Source organism: Equus przewalskii, chromosome 15 (assembly GCF_037783145.1).
Source record: "Equus przewalskii isolate Varuska chromosome 15, EquPr2, whole genome shotgun sequence".
Taxonomy (NCBI): domain Eukaryota; kingdom Metazoa; phylum Chordata; class Mammalia; order Perissodactyla; family Equidae; genus Equus; species Equus przewalskii.
The window spans coordinates 50,804,591-50,820,679 of NC_091845.1; the positions used below are offsets into that span (position 1 = coordinate 50,804,591).

A 16,089-nucleotide genomic window follows, 5' to 3' on the forward strand; every position below is an offset into this window, starting at 1 on the left:
GACATCATAAAAACCTTCTCAAGAACGGGAGAGATCTTAAAGAGATGGTTTATTTACACGAGACCTATGGAATCAAGCAAAAGTAATGATAAAGACAAAACAAACGACAAACAAACAAAAAAGATGAGCACCAGGAAAAAATAAATCAGTAAGACTGAGCACTGGGCTAAGCACTTCATCTTTCATTCTTACAAAAAACCCATTTTAGAAATGAGGAAGCTGAAATTTAGAAAGCTTAAGACACTTACTAGTAAGTTGCAGAGTAGGATCTGAATCCAGGTCTGGGACCCCATATCCTCTTTTCTTAAGCATTCTTGATAAGATTCCTTTCTAAACATTCCACTCATTTCATAGCATTAGTGCTTATTTTCAAAGCTAAAAAAAGTCTAACCAAAATTTATGGACAATGCAACATAAAACTGATCCATGAATACTATTAAAAAGAAGTCATTGAATCACAGAAATTGTACGCTGGAAGAGATTTTAAAAATCATCTGATGGAATCTTGTTGCTTTATGGGTAACTTCTAAAAGTAGGTTCTTTTTCAGTGGTTCAGGGCAAGATATTTGAACATGAACGAGGGCTGGGGCCATGTATCCAGACACCTCTCTGCTTCCAAATATTGAAATCTTTATCTCTGCCAATGGAAAGAATTGCATCTTTTTAAAAAAAATAATCATCTTTCAAGTAACCTATAGACCAAATCTTTTGCTCATCTGAAATCATATGTAATCCAGAACCATATGTAATCCATCTCCCTTTAATTTTTAACCTATTAAGGACTTTCTTAATATTCTGGAAATATTTTGGTTTCCTTTCTCAAACACTCTGTCGTGGAATCTCACAACAAACTCAAAGAATAATTTGCCTTTAGAAAAACCTCCTTTTTAATTCTAAACAGATATTTTGGTATGATCTGATATGAATTTGAACTTTGTTTGCAGTTTATAATTCCAATTCAATTTGAATCAGTTGCCTGTAGCTTTAGCAATATTGTAAACTTATGATTTTATAAAGTCAAAAAGAGAAGATGGATGAATGGCTCATCCCAATTCCATATACATTTGTCTTAATCACTTGATTTCCTTTCTCATATTAGAGAGCTTCCTAACTGATAGTTTTAGTTTGCAGTCTATTATCATCAACAGAACTTTTTCCTAGAAACTTACTAATGGTGCTCTTCCTTCCATATTTGTTTTCTAGAAACAATATGGTTTCTACCATTGAGGTATATTCCTTATCAACTTTTCTAATAAACTTTACTGCAAAGAAATATTTTCCTAATTTGTCAAAATTAATTCATACTGCATTATCATCCAAGATATTGTCCAGCTATGATTTTGGAGTTTCCTTATCTTCTCCATCACTCAAGTCACTGTTCAAACTGTTAAAATGCATTTATCTCTCTCAAATGCCTATAAAATCCTACACAGAAAATTTCCCAAATATTTAGTATGAGACCTGACACACAGGAAACCCCCAACAAGTACTTGAAAGACAAGAATGAACAAATGAGTGAATAATCGTGATATATCTGATGCAAAGACAAATCTTGCTGAATGCCACACAAGAACTCAGCTCTCCTCAACTCACCTTTCATGGAAGTTCCCTTACTTTGATATAGTGCCGTCCAGAATATATTTTTCTGGCTTCCTGATGAGAATACCAGCTGTGTCAGAATGTATTGCTTTCTACGTATTCCTAAAGCCTGCCACAGTCTCAGAGAAGAAAGAGAAGGTACTAAGTTTTGGTTTTCTTTGGGAAGTGGATGGGTGAGTAGAAGTTCATTCAATCAGAACTACAATTAACATATCTTAAAATGTAGGAGGGAAATTAAGAAAGCAAACTCATGGCACCCTTAATCAGCTGGATCTCTTTCTTTTAGACTGGATTATTTTTATAGATAGGGGTAAACATTAATCCAGTTCTCAATGGTCCTGAGTGGATTAAATGGTCTGCCAGTTAACCCTGGTTAATCCTATCGCTATTCCCATACAGCAGGAAGAGAAGGGTGACTTGGTTAGAGCTGTTCTGCTTAAGGTTTGGAAGCCCTCAATTTGTCATTATTCTCCTCTCCCTCCCTCCCTCCCCTCTGCCTTGTAATCCAGCACTGCCGACTGCCCAATCCTTTAAAGGAATGAATTCTTTCCCCACATCCTGGATCACCTTCACTACGGTTAATCTCTCCAAAGGCACATATCCAGTAAACAGGAGTTGTCTCTGGCTTTGTGCACCAATGATTTGGAAATTGTTTGTGAACTTGCCTTTGTCCCATCCCCTCACCAAAGACCATCTTAATTGAGTGTTAACTGCAATTCCCTTCCACGTAGATGGAAAAGTGATCTAGGTACTCAGTTTAGGCAGATTGAAGTTTCAAGGGCCTTGTTATTCCTGTAGAAGCCCTAGTCACTGCCTGAGATGTGAAGAAGAAACTTCTTTGTAAAAGCCAAAATAATCTCTAGGGCATTAGATCTCTAGATCTACATACAAGGGCATGTTTTTGTTCTCTTTTTCAGAAAGATGCATGTCAAATCCACTTAAGCTGAAACGTTAGGGGAAAAAATACAATTAAAACCTTACTTAGAGTTGATTTTAAGTCCTGAATATTAGAGGTCATCAACAATCGAAAGGTCAATTTTTAATTCAACAAACGTTGATTAAATCTCCACAGCATGCAAGCAAGAACTGCTAAGGACAGCGAAAAAATATATTGGGAAATATGCTTTTGGGCTAAATTACTTTTTTGTTTAATGTGAGTTAAATGACTGTTGTATTGAAGCATGTGAATTATGCTGATTATATATATATTATATATATATATACATATATAGCTTTATTTTGAGATACCTTCTAAGAAGTTTCATTGGATAACTTTCTGATTGTGCTACCCCTCAGAAGAATGGCTGATATCCAAATTACAATAAAAAGTAAAATGCGATTATCTGACAAATTTACTGCTTTGCGTGGCTCACCTTCTGTGCTGAACACTACTTGTGGTTCTGTATTTCCTGATAGAGGAACGAACTGATTAAACCTCAATTATAAGAGAAGCCTTTTCCCTCCTCTGGCCATTTTCACACAGGTGCAGAAATGACTCATTTCAGCAAAATTAAGCGCAGATACTTTAGGAGCTGAAGCCGGATTGGCTACCAGTCCAAACAGCTTCACTCAGTGCTTGGAGACAGGAAACCAAAGCTTTCTGTGGGAGTGCCAGGAGCCCATCAGCGAGCCCAGAGCCCCGCTTGCTTTAACGTCTCAGAGACAGGAGAAAAATGTTTCCGTCTCCCGTGCCACGCCAGTAAATCTGCTGCTTACTGGCTCTCCTGCATCAGCGCAGGATTTAAGGTTATTCTTTCATGGATCCGTTCCAACTTCTTCCTATTCCTATTTGATTCTTTAGCCACCCCTTTTAGATAACAGAAATTACATGATTAAAATGTTTTGGAGAAACAATACCTTATGTTCATTTTTTAGACAATTCTGAATTGGGCCATCCCTTCCTTTAGAGACTGACAGAAGATAACCACCTTATTAAGCATCATGATCCTTACACAACGCATATCTCCTAGATTAGTTACCACCTTCACTTGGCCTTCAATATTTCATAGGCACAGAAAGAGTAAAGCTTTCTCCAATTTTACCCATTAAAGTTGTTATTGGGTAGAAACAGAAGAGAGCTGTACTCTAAATTATTTTTTAAAATTCTTAAAAGGTTTTTCTCATTTATGTAATCAAGTTAAATCTCTCTCTAATTTTTTTTTTTATATGGAAAGATGGTTTCTTTTTAGTGAATAATACCTATGTGCCGGGTACTTTGTTTCTGCCTCAATCCAGCAAGATAGGTCTTATCCTACACTACATATGAGAAAATTGAAGTAATGAGGAATTAACTAAATTGCTAAAGTCATATAACTAGCAATGTGTTCAGAGTGGACTGGTGTCCTGTAGAAAGTATGACACATGAGGAGGTTTAGAGTCGTGGCCATTGTCACACTGTTAGCTATTTCCTCAGACCCAGAAGCCAAACACCAGGACTAGCTGCTCAGGCAGTAATTTGCATATTTATGGTGGTAAGTTTTGGAGAAGTCAGATTTGAATACATCACTGCATTTAGACCTTGTTTCCCAGACCTTTTATTTTAATCCAAGTTTTGCACATTTATCTAACCTACAGAATCCCATGGAAACCCTCGAACCTCTGCGGTAAAGCCTTCCTTCGTCACACACGGCAGTCACCTACTCGCACTCAAATAAGGCCCCAGTCTACCTTCGGTATACATCCCCTCCGTTAGTTTTAACATGACTTTCAATTGGAAGCCCCACTGAGTTCAAAATATCTCTCTGTCTACATCTTCCCACATCATATCTAACAAATCATGCAGACATTACAATCATTTGTGCAATAAAATAACATCCCTCTCGGAGGGATAGTTGCATCCTTTTCCTAGAATATTCAGAATTTTCTTAAGATATAAACTCTCTCACATTTAACTATGTATACTCTACCACCTTGATGCTGGAAAAAACCACTAAAAACTAAGTTATCCATAGTTCTGGATGAAGATGATAATTATAATAATAATTAAAGATTAAAGCATCCAGTTGTGAGAGCGCTTAACTGTGTTTGAGCAGAGAGCAACAGCATGTACACGCAACATGATTGCATGCTTTATTATTTTATCTTTCCAGAACTCTGTTAGGGATTATGTGGAAATTTCAGGGCTGGGGAAAGATTTTAATCTTTACAAAGGAAATATGTACTGTGACGGAAGCTAAATCAGCACCAGAGTGAAAAAAATGAAGGATCATTAGTACCAGTTAGCTGTTTCCAGTGGGATTTTGAATTCATCTTTAGTGTGATGCCAGTTGTTGGTAATTTGCTAAAATTCTTACAATACCAGCATATCTAAGTACCTTTAAAATAAAAAGAAAACTACGTAATTTCAAAATGTTAGCTCGATCGTTCCCATAAGCCAGATCAAAGAAATAGGATCATAGATATGACTGCAAATTCTTGACAATTAATTAATTTGGCAGAATTCAATGCAATTTTAACACAACTATGTGCTACATTGACTAGAAACCTTAACCTTCTTTCTCAAATAAAAGGAAATAAAGTGCCATATTTCCAAACCAACTTTTTTTAGTGCTCTCATTTAAAAAAAAAAAAAAGTTTTAAAGAAGCAATGAGTATTTGAAGCTTGCAAATGATTCTGTAATCTTGATTCTGTCACATACTCATATGGAATCTACTTATTTTCTGTCCAACACCTCTTCGATGATTAAATTAAGTTGGATGCCAGCAACATTGAGATTTTCACCAGTTACGTGCATATTAACAAGCAAAATGCTAAGAAAAACATGTCCATGCAAAGTATAGATATTTTCTTATCAATAAATATTAGACTTCACTTGAGGATTTTAGCTTGTGGTTTTGGAAACATTAAAAAGCTGAAAAAATAATTTGAAAGCTTTTTATTTTCCAATTGAGTGTATGAGCAAATAAAAATTAAACAACTTTGTGTAGTGGCCGAATTTCAGTGTTTCTGTGCCCTTCCTTCACTCTGTTGACCCACGGATTGATTTTTCTAGATCTACGTAACAGTGATAAGATCACCTGAAAGGAACTCAAATTACTGAACAAATTAGATGATAGCTACGCCTTTGATTTACATGTCAAAGGATATTATATTTGGACTTATAGGACCATAAAACTTTTAGAAACTGATGTTCCATGTTATTCTCTGAAGATGTTGAAATATTTTACCTCAATTATTGGTATTGATTCTCAATTTCAACTAGGTCAAAATATAACAACATGGATTAATTTTCTTTTTCCTTTAAGGTATGATTCTACGGACTAGACTGTTCTAAAGTGAGTATTGTATCTTGGCAATTAGAAGAAAATCTGTTAAATGAGCACCATTCCTCTGGTTTCCGTTTCCCTCGAGATGGTCCTCATTCTTATCTCAAGTATTTAATGTGCAATAAAGAAGTAAACAACGATAAAACAAATGTAAGAGAATGAGTTTCCAATATTAAGAATTCCAACACTAAAACTGATTGAGAAGTCATGGGGTTCTTCTTTTGCATGTTCGTATCACAAGGACTTATTTTTCTAGCTTGTGTAGGCATCAGGCAGAGATTACTGGGTTTATCTAGGTAAACAAGCTTTGTGAATAAGTCTCAATGAAAAAATCCTGCAGGAAAAAAGCTGCATATTATCTTATGCGATTCTGCATTGAAATATGAGCCACAATATGCCAAATAAATCTCTACAAAATTTGCTGAAATATTTGAAACAAAAAGTGACGTAATTGTTTTCCTGTTAAAAATCTTGAATCCTTCCTTCCCATTGAAATCATACTTTATTTTTATTTATCCTAAAACCAATGTTAATATTTACAGAAGTGATTTTGGTTAACAAAATCTTAATACTTGTTATGTTATCCACAATGATTTCTAATTTAAGAATTGTTGTATCATTTTGGAGTAGTGTGAAATGTGAGAGGCCTATTTTTAAAAGAGATAATTAGCAGTGGACCCCTCTTCCCTTTACCTGGAAAATATGAAATTACTTTCTATTGCTAGATGAAAGGAACAATTGCAAAGTATATTACTTAAAAACTGTTGTGTGAATTTACGACTGAGGAATAATTATAAATATGCGCCTTGAGTGAGACAAATTTGTACTAATTCTTTGACATTTTAACGTCGCAATTGAAATTTTATCCTAATAGATCTCATTTGATTATAAAACATAAAAAATCTTATATAACCTGTGGCACTGACATGTAAATTAAGCAGGAGTTATAAAAAACTGCCAAAGAAATTTCCTTGGGACAAGTATGTAGAGGAATTGAAAATATTCATCTACTGCGGCCGTGGACAGTGGGGTAACACTCTCTCTACCTGGCGATATTAAGATCTATGCTGGCAGCCAGAAAAGAAGAACATAACATAATGCTAAGGATTCAATTTGAAAGTAGAGAAGAGTCATTTTGGTGTATTCAAGTCAATCCTCTTATTTTTTCAATATCCCCCCAATTGTCCTGATATAATTATTTCAATTCACTTTTTAGTTTACCTGCATAGCCATTCCCCAGGGCACAGATATGTACCACTAATTTTAGAGAAAGGTACATTCAAAATCTTATATGGGCATTTCATGCCTTAACAAAATATCACCAGACTACACAAGATTTTGAGACCACAAGATAACAGTGTTATCAAACACTAAAAAGCTGCAAATGAACTTGATAACCTGTCTCAAGCACTTTATTCTTTCTCAAGCATATTATATTAATGTATACAATTTAAATACCTTGTGTAACTCAGCTCATATCTAATCCTCATAGAAATAAAGTGATTGTGATGTAAATACAAGTAATAAATACGTTAAACATCCAAGGACAAGTTTTATCCAAGATGAGAAAAATTAGTTTAAATTATAAGACTCTGAGGCACTGAAAAAATCAGTTTATTAGAATTCGGCATAAGTATACCTTAAAAGAAACTAACACTCAGAAGCAAAGAAAGCCTGAGAAAAACAAATCTAGTCACAGATACATCTTGCTAATATTCTTTTTCATTTTCAATAGTCCTTCAGCATTTGCTTATGCCACTGCTTGAAATCATTATACTTAACTTTAAATGTTAGAATTTAAAAAAGCAAAGTCAGCAGAAATTTAGAGCCTCTGGAATCACAGATTTCCTAAAAAATTGAGATCCTTTGTCTAAAGAGAGGGAGTATATGTTTTATAAGTTCATCATCACTGACTTGAAATATGTTCAGAACTTTCCAGGTGACATAATGCATTTTTAAGGAAGCCAATTCTTTTTCTGATTAGAGATTCACAAATTTCTAAACACACTACCACCGTGTGGTATCAGTCAGAATGATGCCAGTACTTACCATTTGAAGAAATGGCTTTCGGTGTCGACATCACTTTTAAGTCCCATATTCTTTCCTGGCCTTGTTGCAAAGCAGAGCTGAATTAAACTAACTTATATACAAATGGTTCATTTGCAATTTCCAACCCCATGGGCTTCAAACTGTCTCCTTATACTAATGAGAATCGTATTCACTTCTGGCTACGTTGTATTTGTGTCTTCAGTGGCTGACTCATTCCACAATCTACTCATGTAGCTTATCATTATCTTGTCCACAGACAAAACACACACTGAATTCAGATGAGAATGGCCCACTGACTTGAGAATCTGGAGGAAGGTATCAGCATTGTGGTCCAAATAGCATGACCACTAAGGGAAATATTACAGCTAGTGTGGATTAACTCCCCCCTCTGGAAGCACAAAGTGGAAAACACAAACAACATCAACAAAAAATTACAGCAACTCCTTGCAATGTATTTCCCTTAGTATTTTATTTTCTTTTTGAATTATTTTTCATAAAAATTGGCAAAATCCAGAACAACTTTGTACATTGTTCTAACAGCTTCATCGAACAATAATTTTATGACTCACTTCTCCACTTAAAAGAAACTTCTCGCTTTCTCTTACGTTTATTAATTTTGAAACTGCTTAACATTTGTCTAATTAACTGCACTCTGAACAAAGAAATAAACTGATTCGAGTGTGTTCTTCATACGAAAATGAGCAACAGAGACCTTTCTTATTGAACATCCTCACTTTCTACCTCAAGACAGGTGTTCTGCATATATGCAAATACTGCAGACAGATGGCTTCCTATGTTTTAAGCACTATAATATTAAGACCTTTCCCCCTTATTATAACATTCCCAAAATTATCAGTGCCACCTCTGCTTATCTACATTTTAAAAATATTTAACCTTCAGTAAGATCATCTGTTGTGCTGATATCAAAGTAAGGAGAGAAAACAACTCAGATATTCTATCAAGTTCAACCAAAACTTCCTGCTTCCCTTAGTTGCCACAATTCTGGACCTAGACTCCAAGTTTATAAAAGAAAATGAAAAAAAAATTCACAAGGCAGAGCTTCAAGTTATCATAATATCTTAGAAGGATGTTAGTTATTTTATGCCCAGAACATTTTACAAGCTCCAAAACCTTCACTAGAACAATATTTTAGGAATCTGAAATTATTTCTGCACTTCTCACCACCCAAGAATCTGACAGCTTGTATTAAAAATAGTAAGTATGCAGGAACTCCCTGGTTACTATCTCCCTTAAGTTTTAAGGCACTCAAATCATTGAGTCTTCTTTCTAAGAATTACGGAAGAGGCTGAAGAAAACGCATATCAAATTCATCATGTGTAATTTTCTCACTAAAATCAATCGATTTCTGTTAGTACCATATATTAGGACTAATTAAAATTACCATATCCAGCAGCCAGTCTGTACCTTTCCAGATATCCTTCTCCAGTATCCATAACCACGCACTGCTCTGTCTTCCATCATGCTTCTTTTATTGCTGAGTGAGGCGCTCGCTCCTTCATTAAATAGCATTAAAAATAGACTGCACAGAACTCCCCAGTGGAGCATGCTCGAACAGGGCTAATGCCATAGTTCTCAAGGTAACCATACTCAGCTGGGATCTAAGAGGGAAAGCCACTGGGAGATCAGCAATTTGCGAATCTAATAGCGCACATGAACCTGTCTCGGTCTGATCTGAATACTATAGGAGAGAAATCAGTGTGTAGTGAAATTAAGTCACCGAGAAGCTGAAAGTCAATTTCTGGAGCTATATGAGTTTCTTTAAATATCCCTCACCTAAACAAAGTACTCTGTTAAACAGGCGTTTATCTATAGCAACTTAGTTATATTATTTATCAAATAACATAACTCATGTCTAGAAAGGGCACAGTATGACATGTATGCATAGCAGTCTAAATGTCTTAAAAATTGCATTTAAACCAAATCATAATAGTATTGATAAGCAAAGACAGTCATAGGTTAGCCTCATATCTTTTGTGATAAGGAAGTGTATTCCTTAAAGAATACACTAAACTCACTTTCCAGAAAATTTAAAAATATTCTACTAGTGGAAGTGATCCAAAGAAATAAAAGAAAGTGATAAGAAAGGAAATACAGCATCGAACACAAATACATACCTTAAAAATCCATATAAACCTGAGAAGGGTGCATACATAATTTCCCACATGCGATCCACATTAGAAGTGCAACAGAAGCAGAAACAATTACCGTGAAGATAGTCGATTACTGAACTATTTGAACAAAACATAGCTACAGCTCTCAGCTTCCAAATGACTGCCTTTTGTGAAAATGACATTAACTAAAATCCTATTAAGACATGCAAGCCCTGTGGTAACACAAATACAGAGGATCAGAGGACTAGGTGCATTTATTTTAAAGTATGTGTCAAAGGTTTTCTAACTTTTACCAAATGAAAAAATGATTTCCTGTCGCCTCTATTTCTGTTTTCTTCAAACAATCACAGCAATTTCGACCACCAAAGTGGATGAAGAGGTGGGAATCATTTGGCTTTCTTCAGTATTTGAACGAACGCTTGTACAGATTCATTTTAACTTTGGGGGAATGTCATTCTTGTTTGGAGAAGCTGAACTGTCATACCAAGAGATTAAAAAAAATCAGAAATCGAAATAGCTATCTGCACTCTAAACACATGCTCATGAACGTGATTTCTCCCAGCCTGGCATTGTACTTACTAGCTTCACATCCCTCTAACTTTCAATTCCCTCTTTGTTTTTCCTCTTGGGCTTGGACTGTTCTTATCCGGTATCTTCGGAAGGTGATCGAGAACTGAACCTGAGCAGCTGTCAGTAACCACATCCACTCCAGCTCTGTTGCTATGCATAAACACTGAATGAGTCAATTTCTCTTCCTAGGAAACTTTCTAAACACCTGTCTAATTCAACTCAATTCTATCCCCATATCTACAACCTGAGCCAGATGACATTAAATTGGAGGTTGCCATGAAACACGGATATCAAACATGTAAAACTAAAGCTGAACATCTTCTTTTTCCCCTTAACCCCCTGGGAGGCAGGACCCCAACTCCTCTGAGGACAACAAACACTATAACTTTTTGCCTCTTACATAACTCTCTTTCAAATGAAATAAGAGCATTCCAAAGTTTCGACCATGAAACCTGCATAAATCATTGTAGACTTCTCCGATGAAAACAACTGCCCTTTTCAATTCTCTTCCAGGTTTCCATTTCGGCCTCATTTGGGGGAGGGGGAGTTTACCCCTCCTTTGACGAAACACAAAAACACAATACATATATAACAACAGCTTTCTACAGACACGAAGGAGAAATACAGACGAGAAACAATTGCAAAGAAAAGCACAGATACACGGCAGAAAGGAGGAGAAAATAAATCACAAAAGGCGTGCAATGTTCACGTCGGAAGACCTTGATTATTACCTTGACCGAACAGTGGATATCCCCCCAGCGTCTTGGTGCCTTGATTGATTTGATTTAGTTTTTGGCTTTTATTAATATTATTATTTCTCAATGATTGATTTGGCTGGATTTGTTTGGTTTGGCTTGGCTTTTTTTTTTTTTTTTTTTTGGTCGATTTATTTAACTGCTGGTAAAGGAGCTTTCTGCAGCGTCGGCTGGGATCCTCGCAGGGCTGTGGCGGCCAAGGCTGCGGCGACGGTGGTGGCTTCGGCTGGCGACCCTACTGCCCCTGCTGCTTGTCGCAGCTCCGGACGCGCTCAGGGGGAGCCGCCGCCGCCTTCTCTGCCCGGCTGGCTGCAGGGAGTGAACGTGCCCCCACCTCCTGTCTGCCAGTCTGTCCCTCTGCACGTCTGTTTGTCTGACCGTCTGTGGCTCAGCCTGGCAGCTCAGCGCGGGATTCTAGCTTTCCTGCGCTCCGCTCTCCGAGCTGCCACTCTCGCTGGCTGTCAGTCCGTGCATAAGTCAATCTGTCCGTCCCTCCGCGTCTCGGTCCGCCTAGCGATGCAGGGTCCCTCTTCCCGTCTTCTGAGCCCGCATCTCTCTCCCTCTCCCACCAGTGTCCCGGTTGCTTCCCTCGGACAGAGGAGGGCGTCTGGAAGGGAGGGAGCACGCGAGTGCTACGCTCTCTCTCTTTTTCTCACACACTCTCTCTCTCTTTCGTTCTCTCTCTCCCTCTCTCTGCGTTCCAGTCTCCCTGTCTCAAGCTGTCTAACTGCTCCCACCTGTCCGTTGCTCTGTCACTCTGTCAGTCCTACCCTGAGCCAGCCAGCCTCGGTCCGTCCTTCGGTCCCTCGTCCCCTGCCTCCCCGCCTCCGCCGTCTGCCCCTCCGCCGGTCCCTGCCCTCCCACGCGGCTGGCACTGTCGCCGGGGGCGGCGCCCGGCTCCTCCCCGCAGCCCCGGCCGCGTCCGGTCCCCGCCCGGGCTGGAAGCAACGGGTGTGTTGCATGTGGCCCCGCAGCTGCTCCGGCTGCAGACTCCAGTCTCTGCCACACCCGGGAGATGGCTGCGGCTGGGTGCCTGCGGGTACCCAGGCCTCTCGGCCACAGGGCGCGGGCAGAGGTGGCCCAGTTGGAGCGCGGGCACCTGCCCGGTGCGCCCGGCGCGCGCGGAGCCATCCGTTCCCCTGGCCGTTCTCCGCCGGCCCGAAGGCTAGAGACAAAGCGCATGAGCCACGCGCGGCGGCGTGAGCATCATTAATCAGAGAGAAAACTGGCACGTTGCCCCCTGCCCCTCACACTGCCTCCCCGCTCCCCGCCGGCACGCGCGCCTCCCCCCGCCCCGGGCCGAGCCCTCCCGCGTACCGCTCCGGGGCGCCGCCCGACTCCGGCGGCCGCTTGGCGCACCGCGCTCACTCCCTTCCTGCGGTGCTCACTCTCCAGGCCAACTCTGTAGAGAATACCCCACAGTAATAACACTTCACTCCACCCAATGGATCCAGTAGCCTCAGAGCTCTCAGAGATTCTCGGCTTAGAGCAAGACCCGAAGTCCCGGTGTGCAGCGCCAAGTGTCCTCCCCGTGGGCGACTTCCCGGTCCGCTGCCCACCGGCTCGCTGCTCTGGAACCACAGAGGTGCCGCAGAGACCCGGGCAGGGCAGGGCGTGGGGCGGCGAACAGAGTTGACATCCGAAGAAATAAAAGCGCTGCATTTCCCGTTTGTTCTGGAGATGTGCTATTTTTGTTATCTGTAATTCATTTTTTTTCATTGTCTAGGGGCATATACTACCAAAAAAAAAAAAAAGTCTTGGAAGAATGGGAATACATTTCCGGAATACCGCCCACCCCTCGGGAGTGAATGTAGTCTACTTTTCCAACATTATAGGTCACCAGTCAAGATATATCACTCTGGCTTTCTGCCCCCAGCTGAGAGCAAAGCTTTTGATTCTGGGCTTCTTTGCTAGGTTATTATTAATGTGAAGCAAAATTATAGTTGTACACGCCTGCATGGAATTGCCAAAGCTCTTTTTGACAGTATCCAGCAATTCAGCTTCTGAAATGCAGACTCTGGATGACTATAGATCTGGTGCAATGAACGCCCCATCCCACAATAAACTGAAGAGGAGAAAATCAACTTTTACCAGCTGCAATTAGTAACCCCATGAACAGACAACAAATATATAACTAGCATAAACCATGTCGTGAAACTTTCCAAGTCCTTTTAGTTTCATTTATTGACAGTCGTTCCAAATGACAGACATTATAAACCGATTTATTAAGGGAATGCCTTCCACTTTTTATAGAAATGTAATTTTAACAGCTGTACCCACGTTTATATATGCTAGGATATCGATTATAAATCTTAAACAGATGGTGTGTGTAGTTCTGTAAAATGCTATGAAAAAAATTAGGATAAGGTTGTACTGGTCCTTGATGAATAGATAATTATTTTCCAAATATTAGAAATTGTCTCCGTTGGGGACCAGCTCTTGCTGGAATAAGAATGAATCTGCTGTATGAGGTTTCAGCAAATGAAAGCCAAAGAATTCAAGATCCTTATGTTGATCTATTTTTTTGAACATTTCTACTCAGTTCTCTCCAAAAGCATTTTGAGGGGCATTTCCCCCTCCTTCCAGTCGTATGGAATTCAAGAGAAAATAAAAAATGTTTCTAGTTCTCTTCCCTTTCCTTCATCTGAAGTTGTGTTCTAAAAATCTTCCTTTACTCTGGGGGAAATTGTTGTGCCGTGCCATAAATTCACACAGTTGGGACTGTGTGGGAAGAGGGTCCATGCGCTTGATTTTCCTTCTGGACAGGACTACACATAATCATTTCCTGAATGGGTGGATGGGTAATCTACTAACAGAAGACTTTAACAGCTTGTTCCTAGCACAAAGTCTTCCTACAGCGAATCAGATTTCACTCTGAGAGTTCACTAAAAAAATGGAACTGGATCCTATAGATTGGATGAGAAATCAGAGCCATTGCGTGCAAGGAGGGGAAACTTAATCAGTACTCTTAGTACGAATTCCAGAGATTATGTGAAGGAATAAGACAGACTGTTTCAACATCTGAACAGCATATAGACAAACTTGATGACAACATTTATTGCTATTCCTTACCGATTTTAACCTTTATTTACAAAAGAATGCATCCCAAAGCAGACTAAAACTAATCTGCTTCAACTAAATTTTTCTACCTTTTCTCATAATATTTTGTCAATACATTAGGAACTAGAGAAGGCTCAAGTTCATTTGAGGTCATGTAGATAATTAGCATCCAATGTTAAATTTTGTGTCCCAATGTGGGACTGAAATATACTTCTGGGAATATCAGGCAGGCAGTGTGCAATAAGAGATTCTTTTAGAAATTCATAAAGTGTTTGTAGCTCCTTAAAACAAATTGAAACAGTTCATTTCTTAAGGTTCTTGTCTGTCATAACTTAACTACCACGAAACTCAGTAAAACCGTTGTCTGCTTTACGGACCTCTGGGTGACAGATCCACGATGCCAGTTGCAGAAGTGTTTATACATTGAAAGTATCCTAACTCTAGGGGTGGGAAGTGGTAGTAGTGGAGAAAGAGTGGGACTGCTACTCTCTTGATCTGGGTGCATGTGAATTTAGTTGGTATCATGTTTGAAATGAAACAGCGTACATGGAACCAAGTAACCCCAGCTCGGGGAGTTGAGCTCACCTACACACTGGCAGACATCTAAGATTGTCGACAAGCGCCTTTAAACACATATTCCCTTAAGATACTAAATTAGTGCCCTTTAATGAAGCTTCCAAATGGGATTTTCAAAATAAGGCAAATTGTTAAAAAAGCCCAGCTACCTTTATAAGCACCTTTTCAGCTGAAGCGAGAAGTAGAATTTCCATGCTGTTGAACTTGCATCATTCCTCAACAATTAGGCTGTGAGGAACTCCCCTTAGGGCATTCTCCCCCACCACAGTAATGGCCCACAAATCCTCTAGAGAGACTTCTCATTTGCCCTATTTCCAACAAAACAGTCTAGGGTCTATTAAATACCAGTTTTGGGTTTAAAGCAGTACAAATATGTGTGCTACAGAAAGGCAAAGGAATAAGAAAGGGGGGAAAAAAAAAGATTAGCATTTCAACCAGAAAAGTTTAGTTCCCCATTCTTATTTTGTGCTAAGCCAAAATAACTCTAAAACACATTTCAGAACATCAACAAAGAATGTTACATCACGTATGCATCTGAGCATGAAGAAATGTCACGATCAAAAACAAAGAGGACTTGGGAAACTAGAAACCAAATGTTCTGATGGCACAGATCCCTTGACGGGCAGCAATGTCTCCCCTGAAGTCTGCTGTGCGCAGTGTAAGAAAATGATCTCCATGAACCCTCGTCTTCTCACAGGCAGGCCATAAATGAACACTGACCGGCACATGCACACAACCATGCTTTGCTGAGAATGCAAACCAAGAAATTTCCTCCAAAATGAATGTGTAGTATTTTCACGGAGATGCATCTAAATCAGGTGAGGAACAATAAGAAGAAACAGCAAGAAAAGAACTAAAGAGAGATTTAGGAAGCCTAAATCTGAGCATCAAAAGACAAGAGAGGCTGTTGACTAAATTGCATATTTCTTTTCAGCATCTCTTGGGAGAGAAATATCAGCATTTAGATACATCCTTAGTATTGGAGGGTTTGTCCCTCTGGTCCCCAGAGCCCTGTGTTTCTTCCTTCTCTGCACTGGCTGCCCTGAGGGACCCGTGGCTTTGGCGTAGCTGAGGCACATGCA

At 39.3% G+C, this 16,089-nt stretch overlaps 1 protein-coding gene across 31 annotated transcripts in view; it reads right to left on the reverse strand.

Moving 5' to 3' along the window:
• The window catches only part of ARPP21 (cAMP regulated phosphoprotein 21), a 152,979-nt gene extending 139,924 nt beyond the window's left edge, over positions 1-13,055 (reverse strand). For 6 of the 31 annotated variants that reach the window (XM_070577382.1, XM_070577378.1, XM_070577375.1 and 3 more), the window contains exon 1: positions 11,348-12,207. The gene's annotated coding sequence lies outside the window, so the exon portion shown is untranslated. Of the gene's footprint in view, positions 1-7,914; positions 9,239-9,316; positions 9,449-10,625; positions 11,000-11,347; positions 12,245-12,688 lie in introns of those variants that run through there. The other 25 variants (XM_070577380.1, XM_008516640.2, XM_070577365.1 and 22 more) reach the window with 14 other exon arrangements.
• Between the last annotated feature and the right edge of the window lie 3,034 nt (positions 13,056-16,089).